The sequence below is a fragment of the Lissotriton vulgaris genome, chromosome 4_1 (assembly GCF_964263255.1).
Source record: "Lissotriton vulgaris chromosome 4_1, aLisVul1.2, whole genome shotgun sequence".
Lineage (NCBI taxonomy): Eukaryota > Metazoa > Chordata > Amphibia > Caudata > Salamandridae > Lissotriton > Lissotriton vulgaris.
Window position 1 is genome coordinate 207,897,130 of NC_141691.1, and position 24,269 is coordinate 207,921,398.

The 24,269-nt window shown below is 43.5% G+C and overlaps 1 protein-coding gene across 1 annotated transcript in view; it reads right to left on the minus strand.

The window, feature by feature from the left end:
* Positions 1-24,269, minus strand: part of GRIA3 (glutamate ionotropic receptor AMPA type subunit 3) — a 1,215,811-nt gene that overhangs the window by 405,917 nt on the left and 785,625 nt on the right. The window lies entirely within an intron of this gene.

Consider the following 24,269-nt stretch of genomic DNA (forward strand, 5'->3'; position numbering starts at 1 on the left):
AGCTGGGTATGGCCTATCTGTTGGACCCGTTGTCTTTTCGCCCCCTTTCCCTTTTGATCTAAATATAGATAGGTAATGGGACTGCCTTAAACAAAGAGATCCTAAAGGACTGTTTAGCCCATGAACATGTTCATTATATTCCCTGGCTTAAAAACATATGGGAAGAATTTAGGAGTCTAGGAAGAGCTGATCTCTTTATCAACCAGGAATCATTCAGCAGGAAGGACCTGGTCTGTGCCAAGGAGGATTTTTTTGGACAGCAAGAGGCAGATATGGAAGAGCGGGAGCTAAGGAAGGCCTGTGTACGTAGATGTATCATTTTGAAAACTGTTCAATTTACGGATCCATATCTCCTAGGGCTCCCGAAGTGTTACAACCGCTTTTTACTGACCAGGTTCCACTTTGATTTATTACATCTTCTCCTCGCCCACCCACATGATAGAAATAAAGGTGAGATCCTGTTGCCCTGTGGCTGCGACGACAAGTCTCCACAGTATACACTCCACTTTTTAATGTTATTTTAGCTACTATGAGGTAACGAGGGCGACCTATATCACAATTAAAAAAAGGCAAATTTTGGACAAGTGCATTCTGCTTTTACTTTTTTTATCAATGCGTTCAGGGAGTATGGTATTGCATGTTATTAGTTTTTTAAAATCTGCAGTCAGGCTTGGATCAAGCTGTGACTAATCACTGAGGGTGGATCAGGCATGGGCGCGAGGCTACCTTGGTTTCCCTTTTATTTCGTATTTGCTTGCATTTTTAATCATGTGTATTTTAATGAAGAAGTGTAATCTATGGTAGATGAAACATAGGAATGATGAATTTTGGATATTTATAATATTGACTTTTATGTTTTTTTACAAAAGCCGAATAAAGTGCTGATGTTGTTGACTACATCCCAATAAGGATAAATCTGATGAAAGGCAGCATGGCATAGATGTTTGTTTTCAAGCTTGTCCAGTACAATGTATTGTTCTTTTTTAGCCTGCTTCACCTTAGTATTCATTACCATTAGCACAAAATAAACCTTAAGGTTTTACACTTTGTCCCTAGGCAACAAGTTTTAACTTAAGAGGGGGGGGGGTTTATAGCTGGTGAAGCAATGTTAGGAAGAGTGTTTCTCTTGCTAAACACAATGGGGCAGATTTACAAGAAACCAACGCATCCCTACTGATGTGTCAGTTTCCCAGCGCCTCCATGCGAAACCCTTGCACTACCATGGATGCCCCGTATTTAAAATACGGCACACCATGGCGCAAGTCTTGACACATGATTCAGAAATGCTGATGCATCTGTTGGCCCAAAAGTTAGCACGATGCAACTCCAGCAATGCACGGGAGGCCTATTCCCAATACACTGCGTCACTCCTTACGCCTGTTCCAAGCAGGCATAGGGTTTTGACTCAATGGCGTACTAGAAGTGTTGCAGTGAAATCTTGAAGTTTTCACTGCGTCACTTCTAAGGGGCTTACTCGCATGGGAACGCCCACACTGCACACATTATACTTGACACAAATATAATGTGACGCAGGGCTTTACAACGTGACACATCTTCCTTGATTCATCACGCTGTAAATGAGCCGCAAAGTGGCACATTGTATACGCCGCCACTGCGTAACCAAAGTGACGCAACAGAGGCACAAAAGTGTCGCAAGGGGCTTGTAAATCTGCTCTTATATTTTTAGTTACACTCCAATGTGTTGCAGCGGTTGCATTCTAGGGTTCAGTCTAATTAAGGCAAAGGAGAAGGGCCTGTGGGTGAGGATGAACCCAGGCCGCTGTCATCAGATTAGAAGTAACATCTGCATATCATTAAAATTTCAGATTTTGAGCTCAGATGATTGTTTTAAGAGGTCTCAATTAACTAGTTAATATACAATGTAAGAGTGGAGAGCCCAGAAAAATGCCACGAGACAATGAGGCGAAGTAAGTGAAATAACTTGCAGTGGATTCACTGATTTCTTTGACAGAGAAACGAGGAAATCCATGAACATCACAGGTGTCTTTCCCCAGTGACCTGAACCAATTCTCTATGGTCCATAGTATTGAAGACTGCAAGCATGTCCAAGATAATCAACAGAGTTAAGCCTTCATTGCCCGTAATTCAAAGTAAGAAACTCAGTAATAGTTTTACAATTGTCATGATTAGGGGGATCTAGATGAATTTTATTTTTAAGAGAAAAGAGACCAAGGCTTGTTTAAGAGGCAGAGGTGTTAAGCCCTCAACACAGTTAACAGTCAGTTTCTTCCTGGTAATGGGAGTGCGAAGTAAAATTACTTTCGAGTAAAGGAGCTGAAAGTGAGTTAGCAGTCTCCGAAGAGTATTATTTTAGCATTGATTCTAATGAGGAAATGAAAGCCAATCGTGGCACTGTGCTTTGGCGATGGAGAACCTGATGCCCTGGCATAATAGAGCTAAAAAGAAAAAAAATAAGAGCAAACTCACTGAACCCTTGAGCAAGACAATGGACGCCTTGGCACCTCCCAGGGCTAAAAGTAGTCTTATTGGAGCTAAATAGGGTCACACAGGAGTCCTGCTTCTCTTGTTATTGTGGCAATCACAACTTCTGTTTCCATCTAGAAATGACGATGATATGCAAGGACCATGCTATACATACACAATACACAGACAAAGACAACAGACAACAATGCCTCAGTGGGTCTCATGTTTCTTTTAGAAGAAAATGGACCACGGATTATTGAGTCATATACCTTGGCGTTTTACCCCCCCCCCCCCTCCCATGATCAGGCAATGCACAGTTTAGATGATGCTCTTTACCAATATAATCAATTGCAAGAAGCAATATGTATGAAAAACAATCATTGCACCGTTCATCAAATCCGATAAGCACATCTATCTGGGAAGGCTGTGCTTTAACTGAGCCTATGGAGCTACTGTAGACCACTGCAGTGAGGAGAGGTATTACTTGTGATTGTCACTCCTGCTCACCCATGCTCCTTCCAGTGCTTTTTACTATTCGTTTAATAGAAACTACAATGGAGAACACATCCTGTACTAAGAGTTTTTTCTGTGTCCTTTTTACAATCTTGTTTTTTACCCTGGAATATTTCACAACTGAATAATATATAGTAAGAAGTATAGGTGAGGACTTAGCATGTGTGTAAATTCATCCTCGGACAGCGAAATGTGATTAAACATAATTTTGACATTATAGAAATAAAGTATAAGATAAAAAGCTATCAAATAAGTAGAACTCGTCTGTATTAGAAGAAGTGAATGTTCAAGGCACTATTCACAATAATGAAGCCACACCAAGCTCTAATTGATGGCCCTGCTGCCTGAACATTCGTATATATCTGTTTCTTACTGACAATGAATTATAGTGACGTCAGTCAGGGATGTAGGGGGTGGTGAGGGTGCAGCTTGAGCATTCGCCCCCTTTCAGTGCAATGCAGTGGTCCGACTTACTCCTGCAGCTCCTGCTGTGATTCGCTGACAAAACTCAAGTTGCAAATTCTGCTTTGCTCCAGCTTGCCGCGGCAGCCAAACAGAGGAATCCAGCACATGCTGCTCATGAGGGAGGATGGAATCCACTGAGACCCACATGAACGTGCTCTTCGCAATTATGGTGGGTGTGCTTCCCTCTCACTCCTATTGGTCCTCCTTGTTGACAGTGAAAAACATGTTTAGGCGGTGCAGACCCATGCCAGTGCTTTATGCCATCTGGAGCCATGGGAGGAAGTGGAGCACAAACATGTTTCATGTGGGCCCTAAAGCAGAGTTGTTCTAACAGCAGAAGTAACATAAGTAACATCCCTTATTAAGTAGATCATTTCCCATAACTCTCCATAGAGGGTCTCCCCTTGGGTCAAGACACCTAAATTAGTGGTGGACAGCTCCTTCGTGAGTGTGTCCATAGCCCTCATCACTAAGAATATTGTATAATCCAATTAGGAATACCTAGGATATCAATTGACTTTCTTCTGTACGAAACGTCTTTTATTGCGGACACCCGGCGCAGTATTATACAAACTGCCCCAGGGATGCAACGGGCCTTTATACCCACTTTGCGTGCTCGGGGGATACTATTATATTGCAGAAGGGGCTGCAGACAATTGTGCAGCCCCTTCTGTAATAGAGATAGCGCTGGCACACATATAGCGCCAGTACTATTATCAGAAGGTGTTCCCTCATTTGCATAGGGGCGTGGCCCCATGCAAATGAAAACATTTATTTTCTTGTGTGCCCGTGCTGTATTATAGATGTGGGTGCTGAGACATCAAAGCTGTCAGGAGGTTCACTGACAGTGCACCTCAGGATGGCAGTCATCTGAAGGTGGTCCAATGGACTCCTTAGACCTGGCCTGCAACCTTTTCTGCAGTGAGAGCTACTGCTGATCTTTGAAAATCATTGTGAGATACTGAAGGCTAAGCAACTTGCGCTTTGTTACCAGACACCCCCATGCCCAGCTTCTTTGACTTGAAGGCTAATGTCCATATAGCCAGACACTATGGTTTGAAAAAAACCTGTAACTAGGCACACTATAACAGTGCTGGCATGTGTGACAGTCAGAGCGTGGTTTTTGGGATGTTTGAACATGCGTGCGTATGAATGGGATATATGTACATGGGTGACTTAGAGCATGTGTCGTATCTAGAGGCAGAAAAATGTTCTGCAAAAATGTTCCAAGTATCGAACATTTTCTGGACTTCATATTTCTCCTACTTAAAATAACTAATGTATGTTTCACTTCACTTACACATATGGCACAGTGTCTACTGGTCACTGGGAGCAAGAGTCCTGCTGTTTGTAAATACAACACTTTGAAGTGGGACAAAAAACAAATGAAGATTTGACAATATCATTAAGGTAACTTTCCATTTTAATATTCTCCCATTTAAAAGCATTCAGAAACATCATTTTGTTCTCACACACCAATATGAAGTTGACAAATACCTTTGTTTAAGAGGCAAATAGCTCTGTGCTTCTGTTATTCACCTCTGTCCCCCAGCTCCAGCCTGGGCCATAAATCTGACTGGGCACTGCTCATTATCAGGCCCTGTTTTCTGTAGCTTGATGATAATAATGTAAAATAACCATGACTGTCCCTTAACTTTAAAAGGAAAATGCGACCTACTCCAAAGGTGCCTGGGAGCTACAGGTCCCAATTGACTGGTTGGAGACACCTGCCCTAGACATCCCCTTGCAGGTGGGTGCAGAGACTCACAGCATCCACTTGCAATGGGATCTCTCACCTCTCTGCCTGCATAGTGAAACTCGGAGCAGCTGCTTTAAACCCCCTTTGCATATCACTTGAATGCACTGCCCTCAGGACCGCATGAGTTTGTGGCTTCCTGGGAGAAGTTTATTCAATATAATAAGACATACTCTCCTTTTTTGCACAGGGCACACCTTTTGAAAGGTGCACTTGGCACAAACATGGAAAATGTGAAATACGGCCCCAGATGACGTTGTTCCTTCCCACAAGTCTGGTATAACAAAGAAGTCACCGAAGGAGACCTTCTAGTCACCATGGAATAAAAGAGAGGAATAACAATGATTATGTGGTTGTGCTTTGCGAGATGTTGACATATGTGTCTAGAGCATTCTAGTATCCTTACTCGTGCAAATTGTCTTTAACTCTTTTTGTTTCACTGCATAGCAACATCTCATCATGTGAATTAGACTAATTCAAATTTATTTGTGTGATTAAAAAAATCATTACAAAAAGTGAATTAAATCTGCAGTAGGAAAAGACAATTCAAATATACCTTTCTCCTCATAGTTATAAAATTAGGTGTGAATTAGACAGCTCCATACACACTGAAAAGTTTTGTCCGTCAATATTCAAATAGAAGTCATCAATGTGTCCTATGCTTTGGTAGTTGATAATTGGCTGGAGGAAGCTCACTGACACAGATTGACTTAACACTGAAAGTAGATCTTGCCTTCGAGTGTTGTGGTCTTTGTAATATTATCAGCTACTTGGCTTAAAAATTCACGGCTTGTTTTCGATTTTGGACAAATGCTACCTATGGAGACAACAGTAAAGCTTAGCCTTGAAAGAAGTAATCTTGGGTTGAAGCTTTTCCTGAGATCAGTCTTTATGTATGAATTGACATATATCCACCTATTGGTGAGCATTAGACAGTTATAAATGTAGAGAGATTTGGGGGACAATTTGTGAATGCATACCTTGGAGGGAAGGTGAAACTTCTGTCCGGGTGGCTCTTGAGAGCTGGGATATTTTTATGGGATCATAGGAAGCTCCTTCTCAGTGATGTTGTTACCTGGCCCTAGGTTAGGGCTATTTTGCAATGAGAGGATGCGGCCGCTCGCTGGGATTTGGAGTGAAAGGAACATTTTTGTGGGTCTGTGCTGGGTAAGGCCTTTTAAGCCTTTCCTCCACTTCGCCTCTTGAGCTCTCTTGGTTGGGTTCAACATGGGTATGTATTTACCCGTGGTGGTCCAACACATATCTAAAGCACGTATGCAATATATTATTCTGGCATGGACTTCACTTCGACCAATGTGCTCATATATATCATATACATTTTTAGATAGAAGCTCAGTTATCCGCTGCTTATCCAGAGAGGATGGCAATTGGTATTTCAGATTTAGAGAGTTGGTTGAAGTTGGCACAGTTGCTGGCTGCACCTGAACTAATTAATTAAGTCACACTACACCACCTGTATCTTAGACACAGAACCTACGTGTTCATTTTGATTAAAGACTGAATATTATATATCATGCTATGCCTGCTGCTATAATGAATTTTCACTATTTATGAGAGCACTTCATATTTCTTCTGCCTCAGTCTATAGCAGAATCGATCCACGCTTTTAGTTTCACACACAACGCCAACAGGACTGCGCAGCAATCAAATGGGCTGTGAGTCTAGAAATTGGCAGCTGTAGGGTAGATACAGTTGCTGTTTCCAGCATGGCAAGCATACAGCTATTAAACCGACCTGCCTTAGGACCTTCAGAGATGCAATTGGTGGCGCAGCCTACCCTACTCCGTTCTCCAATGGGTAATGAGACCTTCTCCACCATGGAGGCTGGAATCTGCACCTTTGCCCTTGACCAGCCCCCTAGGTTGCCGATGACTATGTTTTAATGAGATGTGCGATTAATTCCTTGATTTTTTTGTGCCTTTGGTAACAAAGCTTTAATTAATGGAAATATGCAAATAAAAGGAAAAAATTCACTTAGTTAAAAGTACAAATAGATGTTCGAGTTCTGTGTGATAAACTAAAATGATTATGGTTCAATTTTTCTTCCGCCCTAATGTCCTTACTATTTTTGGTTAAATTATCCCCTTTCTAAATATTGTCACACAAATAACCAGAAATATGCAGCTCTTCTTTAGATTTAGGGCCTGATTTAGATCTTGACAGACGGGTTACTCCTTCACAATGGTGACGAATATCCCACCCGCGAAAATTTAAATCCCATTATATCTTATGGGATTTATATCCCACCCGCTAAAATTTAAATCCCATTATATCTTATGAGATTTATACTGTTGTGATGGAGTAACCTGTCCGCCGAGATATACATCAGGCCCATCATTTATTTCACCATTTAGAGAAAATATCTCAGTCTTTGTTTTTATGATTAGTCTTTCGAATAAAGGCCGTAAAAAATGTCTGTGGAGATCATTGACATAGGGCAAAGTTAACACATAGGCCTATTACGATGTCGGGCCTACTCACGTCTGCCAGACACCATTGCGGAATTGAGACCGACACGTCGGTCCCGACTGCAGCTTTATAAGTGACCGCACATGGCGCAGTCACATACTCCCATTTCTCTATGGGAGCTTGTGCTGTGGCCGTAAACTGGCCGTAGCACAAGCTCCCATAAAGAAATGGGAGAATCTGTTCATTCCTGCTTCGTGTGACAGGTACATCAGGGTGCCAACCGCACGGTGCAGGGATTAACAGGGGGGCACCATAGGTGCCCCATCTGCCCCCAATCCGAGGCAGCAGGGTGAAAGGGGTCCTTGTGAGGGGCCCCCAATGTCACTTTCCGACAGGCTTTCCATGTCAGAAAGCCCGACATGGAACGCCTGTCGGAAACCGACATCGTAATCCCTGCGGCAGAAACGCCATCCATAGGGATTTTGGGCAGGCCTCCGACTGGCAGACGGGCTCCTGGAGCCTGTCAGAATCCAGTCGGAATGACTGCCCAGTTTCACTTTCGACCGTCTGCATCACAATGCAGTAGTTGAAAATAAAACCAAAACTACCACAACCTTTGGTCGGAGGCTTTACGGATCTCATTGTAATGAGGCCCACTATGTGTTTCCAGGGCATTTTCGCAATGCTATATGCAGCTGAGTTGAGAAATATTACTCCTGTCATGTGGCAACTCATGGACCTCAAACTGAGCAAATCAGAATTTCAGGAATGTTTTGTAGAATGTTATGATTCTTCAACAGCCTGATTCATCAATGTGAAGTTTTGCGAGCCTGAAATAGCGATTCATAAGGAATCGCTATTCCAGACTCGCAAAAAGGTATTCATGTAGGATTCGCAATATTTTTTGCGAGTCCTACTGATTCTTTATTTGCGATTAGCTAATTGCTAATCGCAAATAAGTAATAACTCCCTATTCATTCCTATGAGCCTAAAGGCCCATAGGAATGCATGGGGAGTCATTCCTTATTTGCGATTAGCAATTAGCTAATCGCAAATGAGATTGCGATTTCAAGGGTGCCAGGGTGTCCAAAGGACACCCTGTAACACCCCTGAAATGTTAAATTACACAGATGTTACACACACACACATGTCCAAAGGACATGTGTGTGTGTAACATGCAACTGAGAAAAATGCTTTTAAAAGCATTTTTCTAAGTTTTCGCTATTTACCACGAGGTTTGACCTCGCTGTAAATAGCGGCCCAAAATTGCGAAATCACAATTTTTACATGTTTCAAGAATAGCATTTAAGGAATCTCTAATAGAGATTCCTTAAATGCTATTCCTCGCAAATTTGCGAGTACTTAAATAGAGACTTTTGCTTTTGGGATGATGAATCCCAAAAGCAAAAATTGCATTTGCAAAGGGCCAGATTCTCAGAATCTGGCCCTTTGCGAGCTCAGTTATGCTTGATGAATCAGGCTGTAAATCCCTGAAATCGCACTTCAAGTACCACGTAATATTGTTTGGGCCTATATTTCTTATTAATACGTTTGTAGAATGTGTTTATTATAGAAATATGCTACTTGGGAGCAGAGATGGTAAAGTATTTTCAGGCCTTTATATGAAATGATATTTAGTTCCAGTTGTGGAAAAAGAAATAGCACGAGCTCAATAAAAAGATGCCACACCATTAGATAAAGAAGCAGGGAAGTGAGTTGTTTTTAATAATTATATTCGGTTTACGAACACAAAGCGCTGTTCGACAATATGTTACATGCAATCCTACGGTGGCCAATGTGGAGACATTAATTGGGTCACGGAGACTGGAGCAGAAGGCCTCACTGCACTACAACTGCCTGCGGCATCTGTTAAGTGCCCTCTGTAGACAACGGGACATCTCTAAGGCAAAGAACAATTACTCTGTCGTAGGGCCTGCGATCAAGGACACCAAGGCAATCAGAAAATGGAAGCTAAAAGAAATACTCAGTTTTGTAAAACTGCAAAGCAGAGCATGTTGTGTTCATTGGCAGAGAGGAGAGCAGGTCAGGCAGGCCTTCTGGATGAAGCCACACAGTTTCAACAAGCCTTGCCTCACCCACTGAAAGGTAGTACACGTGTTCTTTTACAGGAGAGAGAAATATTGGTTTGTCACAATTTAAATACTACGACCTTGAGGTTAACCACTAAGGTCACCCATTTGGTAAATACATGAATGTACCAGTTTGCTCTGTGCATTCATCAATATGTAATGGTATTTTACAAAGTTCCTTGGAGATTGTGCTGCTCCAGTTTAAAATGCTCACACACGCCCCCCACGCACACTTCACAAACACACAAGCAAATCGATTCCCATTTTCATTTGTTGAAAATCACATGTATCCTATTCACACTTAGGGGAATCACAGTGTAAACATATGTAAAAACAACCATCAAGCTACTTCAGGTAGCGCATCTAAAACTTGCACATTGAACTATCTTTGAGCAATTGAATGTGCTGTCTCTTTGTGTACTAAAAGTATTTTTACAAAAACTACAAGCAGGGCATTTTATTTGCTCTAAGACAGAACTCTGAAAGCTGTTGCACGCCCCTGTAGTTACTATTGAAATCTCGCCGTGTAGGAAATCAGAACCCCCCACTTGACCAGTCTAAACCAATCATGGAGACAAATGTTTAGGGGACATCTACAGCAGGCCAAATTTGGTACAAACCAGTCAGACATTTTAAGGTGTCCTATAGTAGTGTTCACTGACATTTAAAATGGGATTTCCTTGGGGAGATTTTTCTCGTGCGTAACTCCAAAAACACGAGAATGATCGTCACCAATTTTTATTTTTGGCCATTTTGGTCATTCTGTGCCCTTTCTTAGTTGGTTGAAAGTTTGTTTAGCCCTTTCGTAGAGATACTGCAAAATATGAGGGCTCAGTGTGCAGATCAAACAATTGCTCATTTTCTACAAGTTTATAAACACCCAAAGGGCATGCATGGACAATAGATCATTGTCGTACATGCACTGCACTTTGTATACGTAGACTGGACAAGCAAAAGTGTTTCCTCTCATTATTCGCAAGTAGAGAGGCAACACAAAAGAAAAAGAAAACAACGTGCGCAGGAAGACCTCATGCTACATTATTCAAGCCAAGCTTGACCACTATTAACATCTCTCCGCAGCCAGTTTGGTAAAAAAAAGGGAACACGTGGTCTAGCCAGGATTAGGGGGCTACCTACAAACCCCTTCTCCTGACACAAGTATGTTGCAGGGAAGATTTGAACAATTCTCTCCCTGGCTTTGCTTGATGACCTGGTAGAGGGAGTGGTGGCTATTCCATCTTGCCTTGCCGAAGGGCATTCTACAATTGTATTTGATCAGCTTCTTGCTGCCCAGGCACGGTACCTCTGACCCCTCGCAATGCTGAAGTGCAGGGAGAGACACAACCTTAAAGCCCTCGCACTTTGCCAAGTGTGAGGGTGGAAACTGCTTCGCAACCACTGGATCCGCCTTTGTGTTGGGGATCATCTAAACCCCTCTCACCTTGGCCATGAGTGAGGAGGAAAACTTGCCCTGTCACCTACCGGGCAGAACTATAGCAGATTTGAGCCTCGAAGGCAGAGATTTGTTTATAATCGAAGGGAAGAAAATTAGCAATTGAAGATGATTCTAATGGTCTGCCATGCCTTTGAGTTTCAGCAGGCTATGAGAGTAGCAAAATTCCAAAGTCACAAAAAAAGAACATTTCAGTTTTCAAGGGATTGACAAGGGAACCCTCTTGAAATTCGAAATCTGAAAGCTGCAGCCCAAATTATTAGAGACAAAATTGCAGACTTTAAAGAAACTTTGGAAATGAGATGATGCTATGGGAGTTAACAAAGTAACAAAGTGAGAGAAATCTAGAGGAGGAAATAACTCAAAGAATAGCAATTGGATTGATGGAGAGGAGTTCCAAATACTGTGCCCAGAGGAGGTTCCATTTTGGAGGCTGACAAAGTGAGGCATTTCTACTATGGTTTCCAATCTGTTGATCCTAAATAGGATTTTTTTCTGAGGGATGATGGCACATCCATCTTACACTTATAGTTTTTTCAAACTATGTTTAAAGCTCAAGTTGATTTGGATGATTATTTACTCACTTCTCTGATTTGGTCCAATTTGAAAATAGTATTGTACTTTCAATTTTGATTCACATTTTATAAATGTTGTTTCAAATTTCGTAAACAACAATCTCAATGTGAACAAATAGGACAACAACACATTCATCATGAACAGAGTGACAGCAAATAAAAGACTGAGGGGCATACTATCAAGAACGGTGATAAAATTATCGCTGCTTTAGTGGCAGGAAACTGCTGCTAAAGCGGCGATAATGGGCTTGATAATATGCCCTTGTGAATTCCCATAGGAGCCCAGGTTAACACCAGAACCTGGGCTGCTATGGGAATTCACAAGAGCATAATATCAAGCCCATTATCGCCACTTTAGCGGCAGTTCCCTGCCGCTAAACCGGCGATAATTTTATCGCCGTTCTTGATAATATGCCCCTGAATATCTTCATTGGCATCAGACTAATAGAATGCCAGGAGTAAAAGTACATGCATGTTATTAGTCACTGAGCACTTTTGCTCTAGGAGAAGGACATATTTGCTCAAGGATTAGCACTGACCGCCCACTGTACAATGATGCTTGCATGGACCAGGCAGTGCCAGTAGTGCATAAACTGAGCATGACTTTTGCAGTGCTTAGAGGAAATGTCAGTTCAAAACTGTTGGATCCCCATTGCACAATGGATCAGGGCCATGGCCTTAAATGATTTAAAGCATTCAGTCAATAAAATTATTCAATTGAAACTAAGACTAAGGGACTCATTTAGAGTTTGGAGGATGCAGAGTATCTGCCAAATAGTGGAGTATGCCCCCTTCTATTAAAGTGAGTGCCCACTAGAGGCAGGTGAAGCACCACGTTGCAGTTGGTTGACCTCCAGCTGTCTCCGCTGGTAGAAACCTTTGACCGGTGGCTAGTCTGACACCGGGCTGGCGGTCAGTGTATCTCAGAACATCCACCTTGTTTAGCCCAGTCGGTCAGCTTACATTTCTCCTGCTCAGGAGAGCCATAGAAAACTTGACAAAACGTTAGTGCCTTTAAAGAAATCTCCACCGCTGCAGGGGTACAGCAAAGGCACAGAGATGCCCGCCTAACTGACAGGGATCTCATAATGTATTGAATGGTCCTCTCTCAGGAATCCAAAGTCATAGCCTCACTGACATATTCAGCCCGTGGGCTGCCCACCATCATTTAAATGAGTCCATATATCGGCATCTGCTTCTTTATTTAATAGTTAACCTAAAATATGAAGTATTAAACAATATTAAGGTGTGTCTAGATGAGCCCTTAAAAAAATTTCCACCCATGTAAAGGTGTAGGTCAGAAACATCTTTGTTTTAAAAAAAAATACTTTAACAGTTTGCTGGTGATACATTGGAAGCACTGATTCAAGGAGAAAGCTAAATGAGATAAATCAGGAACACAAAACCCTCATTTGGCAGCCTAAACAAAAGCACTATGAGGAAGAAGGGAATAAAATCTATGACCTATGAAAAAACAACGAACAGCAGCAGCTTTGGGAAGATATAACCATGATGGTAAATGAAAAAAAAACGACAGGCGCAACTCTCCGGCTGCGGAAGTATGGCAAACTCATGTAGAGAACATATACACAGAGAAACCTGGAAATGTATCAACTGGAATGAGGCTTGCTCCACCTTCCGCAAGGGCCAGTAACAAAATGAAATTAAATGAAAAAATTATTTTTTTAGCGCACGTACACCAACGGCTTCTTGGCGCTTGGACAGCGGAGTAGGAACTGCTAGTTAATAACCTGAACAGGATGATGACTAATCAAAGGCTTGAGAAAATAACCAGGTTTTCAGCGCCTTTCTAAAGCTGAGGTAGGAAGGGATAAGACGGAGGCCTGGGGGCAAAGAGTTCCAAAAAGAGGGGAGCTTGGGAGGCAAATCTCAGTCCGCCCAATCTTTTCCGTTTGAACGGACATGACAGTAACAGATTGGAGCTCGAGGAACGGAGGGCTCGAGAAGGGATGTATCGATGAAGACGGGAGGAGATAAATGCCGGGCCCTGTTGGGCGAGGGCTTGATGAGTCAGGCAGCCCAGCTTGTAGAGGCAGCGCTGGATCACAGGGAGCCAATCCAAGCTCTTCAGGAGGGGCTTCGCTGAACTTGTCCTGGGCTGGCGAAAAACCAGCCTAGCCACTTGTTTCTGGATCAGCTGAAGCTGGCAGGATTGATAGAGGGGGATCCCAGCATACAGCGCATTTCCGTAATCAATACGGGACATAACCAGCCCAAGCATGGTGTGAACCAAGGCCTCGTGAGTGAGGAACCTGCTGATCTTCCTGATGCGATTCAGAAAAGGGGGTGGTGATGAACAGAGTGTCTGAATTAAGCAGACCACTCTTACCCAGTCCAAAGATCAGGGCTTGATCCATCACCGTTATTTAGCTCACTGCACCATCCCAGCTCAGAACCTGGCTATATGCAAATCAGTCTGTCCCTGGCCCAGTGCATCATGGGAACTGGGCAGACTAAACTACCAAGCCAATTCTTCACCAGAAAGGAGACAAGCTACCGGGGACCGGTTTCTGGCATTTCAGCCGTCGTCGGCCCGGCTTGCTTGAATCCTGATGGTGCAGTGAGCAAGGGACTCATGTCTGAGTATACCCTGCCACACTGCACTGGGCCAGGGACAGACTAATTTGCATGTAGCCACGTTCTGAGCTGAGATGGTGCAGTGAGCTAAAAAACGGTGATGGATCAAGCCCTGATCTTTGGACTGGGTAGGAGTGTTCTGCTTAATTCAGATACTCTGTCCATCACCACCCCCTTTTCTGATTCGTTTTGTCCACCATAAGCGTGGAAGGGTATACTCAGATGTGAGTCCCTTGCTCATTGCACCATCAGGATTCAAGCAAGCCGGGCCGAAGACGGCTGAAATGCCAGAAACCGGTCCCCGGAAGCTTGTTTCCGTCCCAGTATAAGAATTGGCTTGGTAGTTTGGTCTGCCCTGTTCCCATGATGCACTGGGCCAGGGACAGACTAATTTGCATGTAGCCAGGTTCTGAGCTGGGATGGTGCAGTGAGCTAAAAAACGGTGATGGATCAAGCCCTGATCTTTGGACTGGGTAGGAGTGTTCTGCTTAATTCAGATACTCTGTCCATCACCACCCCCTTTTCCGAATCGTTTTGTCCACCATAAGCGTGGAAGGGTATACTCAGATGTGAGTCCCTTGCTCATTGCACCATCAGGATTCAAGTAAGCCGGGCCGAAGACGGCTGAAATGCCAGAAACCGGTCCCTGGAAGCTTGTTTCCTTCCCAGTATAAGAATTGGCTTGGTAGTTTGGTCTGCCCTATTCCCATGATGCACTGGGCCAGGGACAGACTAATTTGCATGTAGCCAGGCTCTGTGCTGGGATGGTGCAGTGAGCTAAAAAAAGGTGAAGGATAAAGCCCTGATCTTTGGACTGGGTAGGAGTGTTCTGCTTAATTCAGATACTCTGTCCATCACCACCCCCTTTTCTGAATCGTTTTGTCCACCATAAGCGTGGAAGGGTATACTCAGATGTGAGTCCCTTGCTCATTGCACCATCAGGATTCAAGCAAGCCGGGCCGAAGACGGCTGAAATGCCAGAAACCGGTCCCCGGAAGCTTGTTTCCTTCCCAGTATAAGAATTGGCTTGGTAGTTTGGTCTGTCCTGTTCCCATGATGCACTGGGCCAGGGACAGACTAATTTGCATGTAGCCAGGTTCTGAGCTGGGATGGTGCGGTGAGCTAAAAAACGGTGATGGATCAAGCCCTGATCTTTGGACTGGGTAGGAGTGTTCTGCTTAATTCAGATACTCTGTCCATCACCACCCCCTTTTCCGAATCGTTTTGTCCACCATAAGCGTGGAAGGGTATACTCAGATGTGAGTCCCTTGCTCATTGCACCATCAGGATTCAAGTAAGCCGGGCCGAAGACGGCTGAAATGCCAGAAACCGGTCCCCGGAAGCTTGTTTCCTTCCCAGTATAAGAATTGGCTTGGTAGTTTGGTCTGCCCTGTTCCCATGATGCGCTGGGCCAGGGACAGACTAATTTGCATGTAGCCAGGTTCTGAGCTGGGATGGTGCAGTGAGCTAAAAAACGGTGATGGATCAAGCCCTGATCTTTGGACTGGGTAGGAGTGTTCTGCCTAATTCAGATACTCTGTCCATCACCACCCCCTTTTCTGAATCAATCTTCCTGATGCGGCGGAGATGGTAAAAGCAAGCCGAAAGCACCGATTTAATTTGTGGTTTCATAGTCAGGTCCTCGCTGATGGTGACTCCAAGTCTCTTGACCGAGCTCACCGGGCATGGGGCACTGCCCAGCGAGAGTGGCCAGAAGCTGGGACTCCAGGGGTTAGCCGGGGGCCCAGTCAATACAAGCTCGGTCTTTCCAGGGTTCAGCTTAAGTTGGTTTGCGTTCATCCAATTGCTGATGAAAGACATGGTAGAGTGGAATTTTTCGGTAGTGGTTGGGGAGGAATCAATATCAAAGATGAGCTGGAGGTCGTCTGTATAGTTGAGGACGACCCCTGGTAGCTCCTGAAGCTTAGAAAAGAGAGGGGAAATGTAAAGGTTGAATAGTAACGGGGAGAGAGAGGAGCCCTGCGGGACCCCACAAGTCAGATTTTTGGCTTCAGATGTAAAAGGACCAAGGCGAACGCCTTGCTCACGATCCTGTAGAAAGGAGGTGAGCCAACTCAGCGAGGTGCCCCTGATGCCGGCGCTCTCGACCCGTTGAAGAAGGATTGTATGGTCAATGGTGTTGAAAGCTGCAGACAAATCAAGGAGCACCAGGGCTTGGGAGATGTTGTTGTCCGTCCCCTTTCTCAGTTCGTCATGAACTGCCACCATTACGGCTTTTGTGGAGTGTCGTGGTCTAAAACCAGCCTGGTGTTGATCTAGAAACTGGGAGTTTTCTACAAAGGAGCCAAGGCAGCCAGCTACATAGGCTTCAAGAAGTTTACCCAGGAAAGGGAGGAAAGATATTGGACGAAAATTGCTCAAGACCAGAGGGTCTGCCCCGGGTTTCTTGAGGATGGGTGAGACAACAGCAGATTTAAATGCATTGGGAACCGTCCCGATGCAAGGGAGTTGTTGATGTGAAAGGGGTGCCTCTGGGAGACTAAGGAAAATCTCTCGGGCAATGTGGGCAGGGCAACAGTCGGCGGGGGAACCAGAGCGAAACTTCCTAAGAAGGGATATAAACATTTCCCGTGTGATTGGTGGGAAGGTCGAAAATGAGGCAGTGTTTTCGGGAATACTGCCTGTATGGAAACCAGCATCAGGTATAGGAATACCTGCCTTGATTAGGGCAATTTTCTCAACAAAGTAGTTGTTAAGGGAGTCACAGAGAGACTGTGAAAAAGAGGGGGTTATAGTGATCCGATCGGGTTTGGTCAGCTCACCAACAATGGTGAATATCTCCCTAAACTTATTAGTGGAGTTCAAAATCTTTTCAGAAAAATATTTGGTTTTGGCCTCAAGGATGCCCAACTTATATTCTTTGAGCACTGCAAGGAATGTGAGCTTTCTGAGTGGACAGTAATCTGCTCTCCACTTACGCTCAGTTTGTCGAAGTGATAACTTCAGGCCAAGTAATAATTTGCAAAACCAGCGTTGTGCGTCGTACTTGCGCTTGGTCCTGAGTTTCTTCAGAGGGGCAACAGTGTCTCTGGCGTCTGCAACCCAAGTATGGATTCTATCGGCCTGGGTATGGACAGACAGGGGGGAACCTGTCTCGTCCAGTAAGGAGGGGATAGTGGAAGCCAGTGAGAGATAGAATGAAGGGATATCTACCTTGCCCCAATTCCGAATAAGCGGGCGATTAATGGGGCACCGTGTAGTGGAGGGGGCTTTGGGTACCAGAAAGGAAATAAAAAAGTGGTCTGACCATGCACATGGGGAGATATGTAAGTTTAGAACTTCCTGGTTTAGACCCCATAGCTGGTCGAGGATGTGACCCTTACCATGGGTAGCAATGTAGACGTGTTGGAGAAAATTCAGACTGGTTAAAAGTTCTGTGACCTCCCTAGAGGGGGCACTTTCATGTTGGGACTGGGGCCAATAATTAAAATCGCCTATAATGAGAGTCCTGGCGTGGTTATTAGCCAGTTCAGCTGCTATATCGCCAAAGGAAAGCAGGAAGCTAGGCAACTGTCCTGGGGGGCGGTAAAAGACAGCGACAGTGAGGGGGAAGCTTTCCAAATCAAATTTAAAAATTACATAATCCACCGATTGTATGGGGCGCATGCTGAGAGATTTAACTTTATGAGCATGAGAAATTATAGCAGCGACCCCACCCCCAGTCTTTCCCTGCTGCCGATTCGCCTGAAGAATGTAATAACCATCAGGAATGGCAGCCAGGATATCGGGAGTGGTGTCAGCTGTAAGCCATGTTTCAGATAACAACAATATATCTGGCTTGTCTGTTTCAAGGTGATAAAATATCTCAGCTTGATGTTTCACCAATGACCGGGTATTTAAATACCAGAAAGATAAGCAGTTCTGGTCACAGCCAGGCCGATCAAGGGAGACACTTCGTTGTAGAATAGCAGGGTCTGGGCTAGCAGCAAACATAGTGGTCACGGTGGGCTGAGACAGTCGTGGGGGTTGCAGCAAGTTTGGACATTCATCAGGAGTTAAACGATGTTTGGCGAGTAAATCCTCGCCACGTAAAGAAAAAAGTTTCTGAGGGGAGTACACCCTAGTAGACAGACGGCCAGCAGTGGGGATAGCCCCTAGACCCGGACTGGCGCAGACGGGCTTGCCTTTGGCTCGCCCGCTGCGCGCGTCCGCTGCGCATTGTCATCTGTGTCTGGTTTTAAGGCGAGTGGGGTATGAGCGCTAGACCGATCACCTCCTCCAACCGGAAGTACAGAGATGTTAGGAAGTGTCTCACCGATGGGCTCCCTCCACAATAATCGAGCACAAGCTGCTCGCGGTGGAACGAGGAGTCCAGCGGGGACAACACGGCATGAAAGGGTGAGTGGAAGTGCTGCAGTTAAAAGCACAACAGAGCTAGTAGTCAGCTCGAACACAAAAGAAACAAAGTAAATAAAATATTGATTTTAAAAAGCTGTAAGTGTTACAATCAGGTGCGAGAAAAAGTCCTAGGACATCTAAGTGTGTGAGTGGACAATCAGGTCAGACCAGTGATCAAGAAGGAACAATCAAAAAAGTGTTACAATCAGGCAATATGCCTCAGCGCATCCAACGCGCGTCGCTCTCCGTGCCCGGTTTTAAGGCGAGTGGGATATGAGCGCTAGACCGCTCTCCTCCTCCAACCGGAAGTACAGAGGTGTTAGGAAGTGTCTCACCGATGGGCTCCCTCCACAACAATCGAGCGCAAGCTGCTCTCGGTGGAACGAGGAGTTCTGCGGGGACAACACGTCAAGAAAGGGTGAGTGGAAGTGCTGCAGTTAAAAGCACAACAGAGCTAGTAGTCAGCTCGAGCACAAAAGAAACAAAGTAAATAAAATATTGATTTTAAAAAGCTGTAAGTGTTACCATCAGGCAATATGCCTCAGTGCATCCCCTAACAATAGCTAACATTCCACAGTTAAAGTAACCATATTGCTGGATAATCAATCAGTATTACAAATAATAGAAAGGATAAGAAAGGAAGGGGCACCAGGCCAAAATGGACTACCATGAGGAATGCAGAGAGAGGAACCTGCGTTTTGGCCTAGGGTCCTCTTTCCCTTATATACACCATGCAGACTGCAGCCAGATGTCCTGTACTCGTGGCGAGGTTCGCTCTTTCATACAATTCTCAATAAAGGCGACAACACCGAACAAAAACATTGCAGACTAATCCCCCTCGTGGATATTGAGGGGAAGGCTTATATGAACAAACTACTAACGGAATTAAGACGACAGATTGAAGAAGATATACTCCCATTCTACCAAACCGGATTCCGTAAGGGCGGTTCAACTATTGACAACAACATTGCTTTATCTTATATTGCACAGCAAACCAATGTCATAAATAACATGCCGGTTTTCACCTACTTCATAGATTACACTGCTGCGTTTGATGGGGTAGTGCGCAACAATCTATGGAGGAAGCTCAAAAATCGGAAAATATAGTACTGCCTCCTGAAGACCATCATCCCCCTCTACAGTGGGACCTGGGTGCAAGAAAAACTTGCAGGGAATACGGTATCCTAAAAAATCCATACAGATTGGGGCCTAAAGCAAGGATGCATATGTGTGGCAACACTCTTCAATCTATACACACAGATCTGGGCAAGGAACTGCATACTGCTGAGATAGCCACTAGAAGATAGGTCATAAGAAAATATATTTAATGCAGCATGTTGATGATTTGCTACTTCTTGACCATAAAAAGTAGTCCTCCAGAAGAGGCTAGATGCCTTACACATCTACAATGAACTCAACGACCTGGTTGCCAAACCAAGTAAGTCCAAAGTGGTGATATTCAGCCGCTACACAAGACAAGACATCGCACAGATGGAGATGGGCCTTAACGTCAGCAAGGAAGCCGTTATCGCCAGACATAAGGGAAAACAATGGCAGTCAGCCCTCATGGTACCCTACGAGGGCCACAAAACACAGCCATACCTGAGCCAGGCCCAGAGAAAGAAATGCCTGAAAGAGATCCTATGGGCGAGACTAGTGCCTTTCCTGATTAAAGAGATATATTTGAAATGGAAATTACTATAACACAATATAGGATGCATATTATGTAAATACAGAAAGGAGTCCCTGCTGCATCTCATATGCTGTTGTCCAACCTTGTTACAACCACAAAGGAAACTTTTAAGATCAATCTTCCTGTCTAAGGAGGCATGAACTTGTTCAGAGACAGATTCAGTTCTCTTCTTTAGCACCGCCCCTTCGGATTTGTCCAAACTCAGCAAATGTATTCTGGTGCAAGATCCTCCCTGAAAGAAACCATGCAGCAATGTGCAAAAAAAGACAAACACTAACACTTATCCAATTTATTTGGCAGATGCTGTCGCCATCATTTTCTGTTGGACTCAGACTTTACACTTTATCCCGCTTATTTGCACATTTTCAAGATGGTCGTTGTTAATTTTCTCTGTCTAAAATTGTCGACGTTGGTGTTTTCATAATGCTTAACCGACTTGAAAGCTTTTCATTCATTTTGATATTGAATAAAAACCTGCTAAAAGTGAGAGCAAGAAACTATTAAGGCATGCCTGAAATTTGATGCTTACAAATCAAGGCACTGTCTTGTTGTACGAAACCAATTGGTAAACAACATTTACCCCAAAACTTTTTCCCCGCAGGGATTCACAACGCGGTCGTTACAATGACCGCATTGTGATTCTGCATACCATTACTCTGTAAGTCGGAACAACGACTTGCGGACGGGGGGGGTTTTGGATTTAAAATCTAACACCTTCCCTAGTGTCCGCACAGACTGGAGTTGGACTAGTAAATTATATTATTCCAACATCCAGTGCCCCCCCCCCCCCGCTGTCGTTGTTCTGACTTGCAGAGTAATGGTATGCAGAATCTGATTTCCTTTCGGCGGAAAAAGGCAGCAAGATTTCCACACATATTCAACCAATTACCCGGTGCACACAGATATAGAAAAATAGCGCTCTACCTTTTATTGGTGGCTATCATAACCAGCTGAAGTGTTAACACCTAATAAAACATATTGGTTTGGTTTGGGGGTGAAGGAAACGAGCAGCCTGGTTCTCAGATTAAAAAAACTGGTAAAACAGCACTTTGTCAGCACAGGAACCACAGGTACCACAGGAACTATCACAGAGGGGCTTTAAAAAAGCTATGGTTACTTACAAGGAACTATTTAAAAGCACTAAATACGCTCTGAATTCTAATACGTTATTAACCTCTAATAATCCCCAGATAACGGTCTTCTAGACTATTAAAGAACTAACTGAGAGCACTCAAAGTAGTCAAGAAATAACTCCCTTCCAATACATGTGCATACAATTCATACATTTTTGCTGAGAAAATGTGCCTACTACGAGAGACGATTAAAGAGGACATTTTCCCCTGTTATGTACTTCTCCCAACCTATTACTTTTGCACTCCCACCTTTTCAACAACAACTGTCTAATGACAACCTTCAAGAGGCGCTGAACAAAGTGGTCACTGGAGCTCAGTATGATCCCTGCCTCCTAAAATATTTAAAGAGATCAAGGGACTACTTTTACACCTGCTTAAATCTTTATTGAATTTAGCACTTGAACAATTTAAGGTTCACTTACCATTTAAATCAGCAACTTTATAGCCCAAAGATAACCCCTTGAATTAGAAAAAAGTTTCACTCTATCTCTCTCTTATCAGTAGAGGTCAACGTACTAAAACCCAGGTTACCATCTAACTATGAAAACCTAAACATCTTAGCGTGTAAACAGACTGGTTTCTGACGTCTACATAGCTTAGAACCTGTTCTTCTCACTATTGCCTGGAACCATTTCTACTCGCTATTCTTAATGATCTGAGGATGAACAAGAACCATGGTTGTGCCAATACACTGATATCAGCTAATCGTCTGCATTTGACATGGTCGGTCAGATCATTTTAGAAGATCATCTGGAACATCAGACCAGGTTTTTTCAAATCCTTTTTAAAAGACCAGCTGCTAGCATGACCACTTACCTAGACCCAGACCTTCCCCTTAAATAGAGTTTCTGTCAACACTCAACATTATCCCCTGCCTAATGAAAATATGTCTCCCCTTGCCAAAGTTCTCCAGTCTCTATTTATCCATACATGTTTACAGATGATGCTCATCCCCTGGTTAGTCTGGCTGGGGACCAGCTAGGAGTCAATATTTCTAATACTGCATGCAAACAATTTGAAATAGGATGGAAAGTGATTGTCTTAAATTGAACATGAACACAAATGAGGGTATAATAGTTACTGGAAGATATAACAACTGGACAAATTCTCTTTGTCCTCCTAAGATGGATGCTACTGCTCCAACGAAACCAGTCAAAAGTCTGGGATGCAATCTGAACTCTCTGTGGCTGACAAAATATTTTCTTTGACGTACTTTTATTTGAAATGACTGAGAAAAAAACTGCCCTTCCTAAAAAATAGTGGGGAGAATTAGTCTGCCTCATCGCTGATTGGATCACATCTAAATTATAAAAGTTCTTCATATTTGGATAATGTAGGTCATCTATCAAAATGACTTCAGATGATCCAAAATGCAGCTAACCAACTAGTTACTGGGCCCTCAAAATTCTTTCAAGCCCAACCAATTGATGCTAAGCTAAACTGGCTCTCAATATGGGAATGGATGCCATTTGAAACTTTATCTACTGGGCATAACATGCTATATAAATAATTGTAACTTTTCAAAAAGAACAAAATATGTTTGACCACAAGTAACCATGCAATATTTCTTAAATTACATAAATCCAGATTAGGTGTTTATAGCTTTACAGTAAAGTCAGCAAAATTATGAAATTTTATACTGGGAAAACATTGGTCTATTTTCTACCATGACTCTTTTAGGCAGTATCTGAGAACTTGGCGTTTCCAAAGTCGCATTTAAATATAACATAACTTACATTTTCCACTCACTGCTCGAATTTTACTCAAAAAAGAGTCACAGGTAAAATAATGGATTTATGCTGGCTTAATCTTAAATCACGATTTCTGGTTCAACTCTTCCTAGTACAATACTTAACTAAGCAGTTAACTATTTATGTGTTTCTCAAAAGTTAAAGTTCTCATTGTTAGCATGCCAATATAACATTTTATAACTATACATCTTTTTACCATTAGATTTAGATAAGGATGTTGTGAATAATTTGCAGCAGTCAGTCACTTGCCAGTGAATTGCTCACGCTTGCTCTCCATTCACCGCCCTGTAGTTACACAGTGTGCATATTAGGCTGAAATAACCTTTATGCTCTAATCTAAATAGCTGTATTTCTACTGTCTGGGCATATTTTAATGGAATTTGGGCTTGCATTTATTTAGTTGGAAAATGATGGTGAGCACAAGGTTTCTGCAATCGGATGGACCATTGAACTGAATGTCAGTGCATAGTAACCCCTAATGTCTATCAATTCAAAGAAGTTAACACAGCGGCGAATAGGTGCAGGTACAAAGACAGGCAACCCCCACATACTCAACCCCAACCCTCAGAAAATATTTTAACGCCTGTGAAGCTTCCGTTGAGGTGTCATGTTGTGAGTAGAACTCTAGGAGCCTACAACATGGTATCCTGCCAGGTGCACAGCTGGACCCCTGGACACCGGATGCCGCCACAGGGACCAGACAAGAAGAATAGGGAGGAGCAGGAAATTCTAGTGTACGGAAGTGCACAGACTGCATGGCTGGAGAGATTTTCACCTAGAAGTAGTAGAACAATGTACACAGGAGGCAAGCTGTAATCAAAAATGGTACAGCACTATAACTTCATTGTTGCTATTTGTCCTCTACATATATGATACACCATGCAGGTAGGAAGAACTCTGACTTGCTGGCTTGCCAATGGTTGCTTCCGGCCACAGAAAGCACCACTGAGAAGTGGATTCAGGTGCTGGAAAGTGCAACAGGCATTGAGAGGAGCTTTTGAAGGAGTA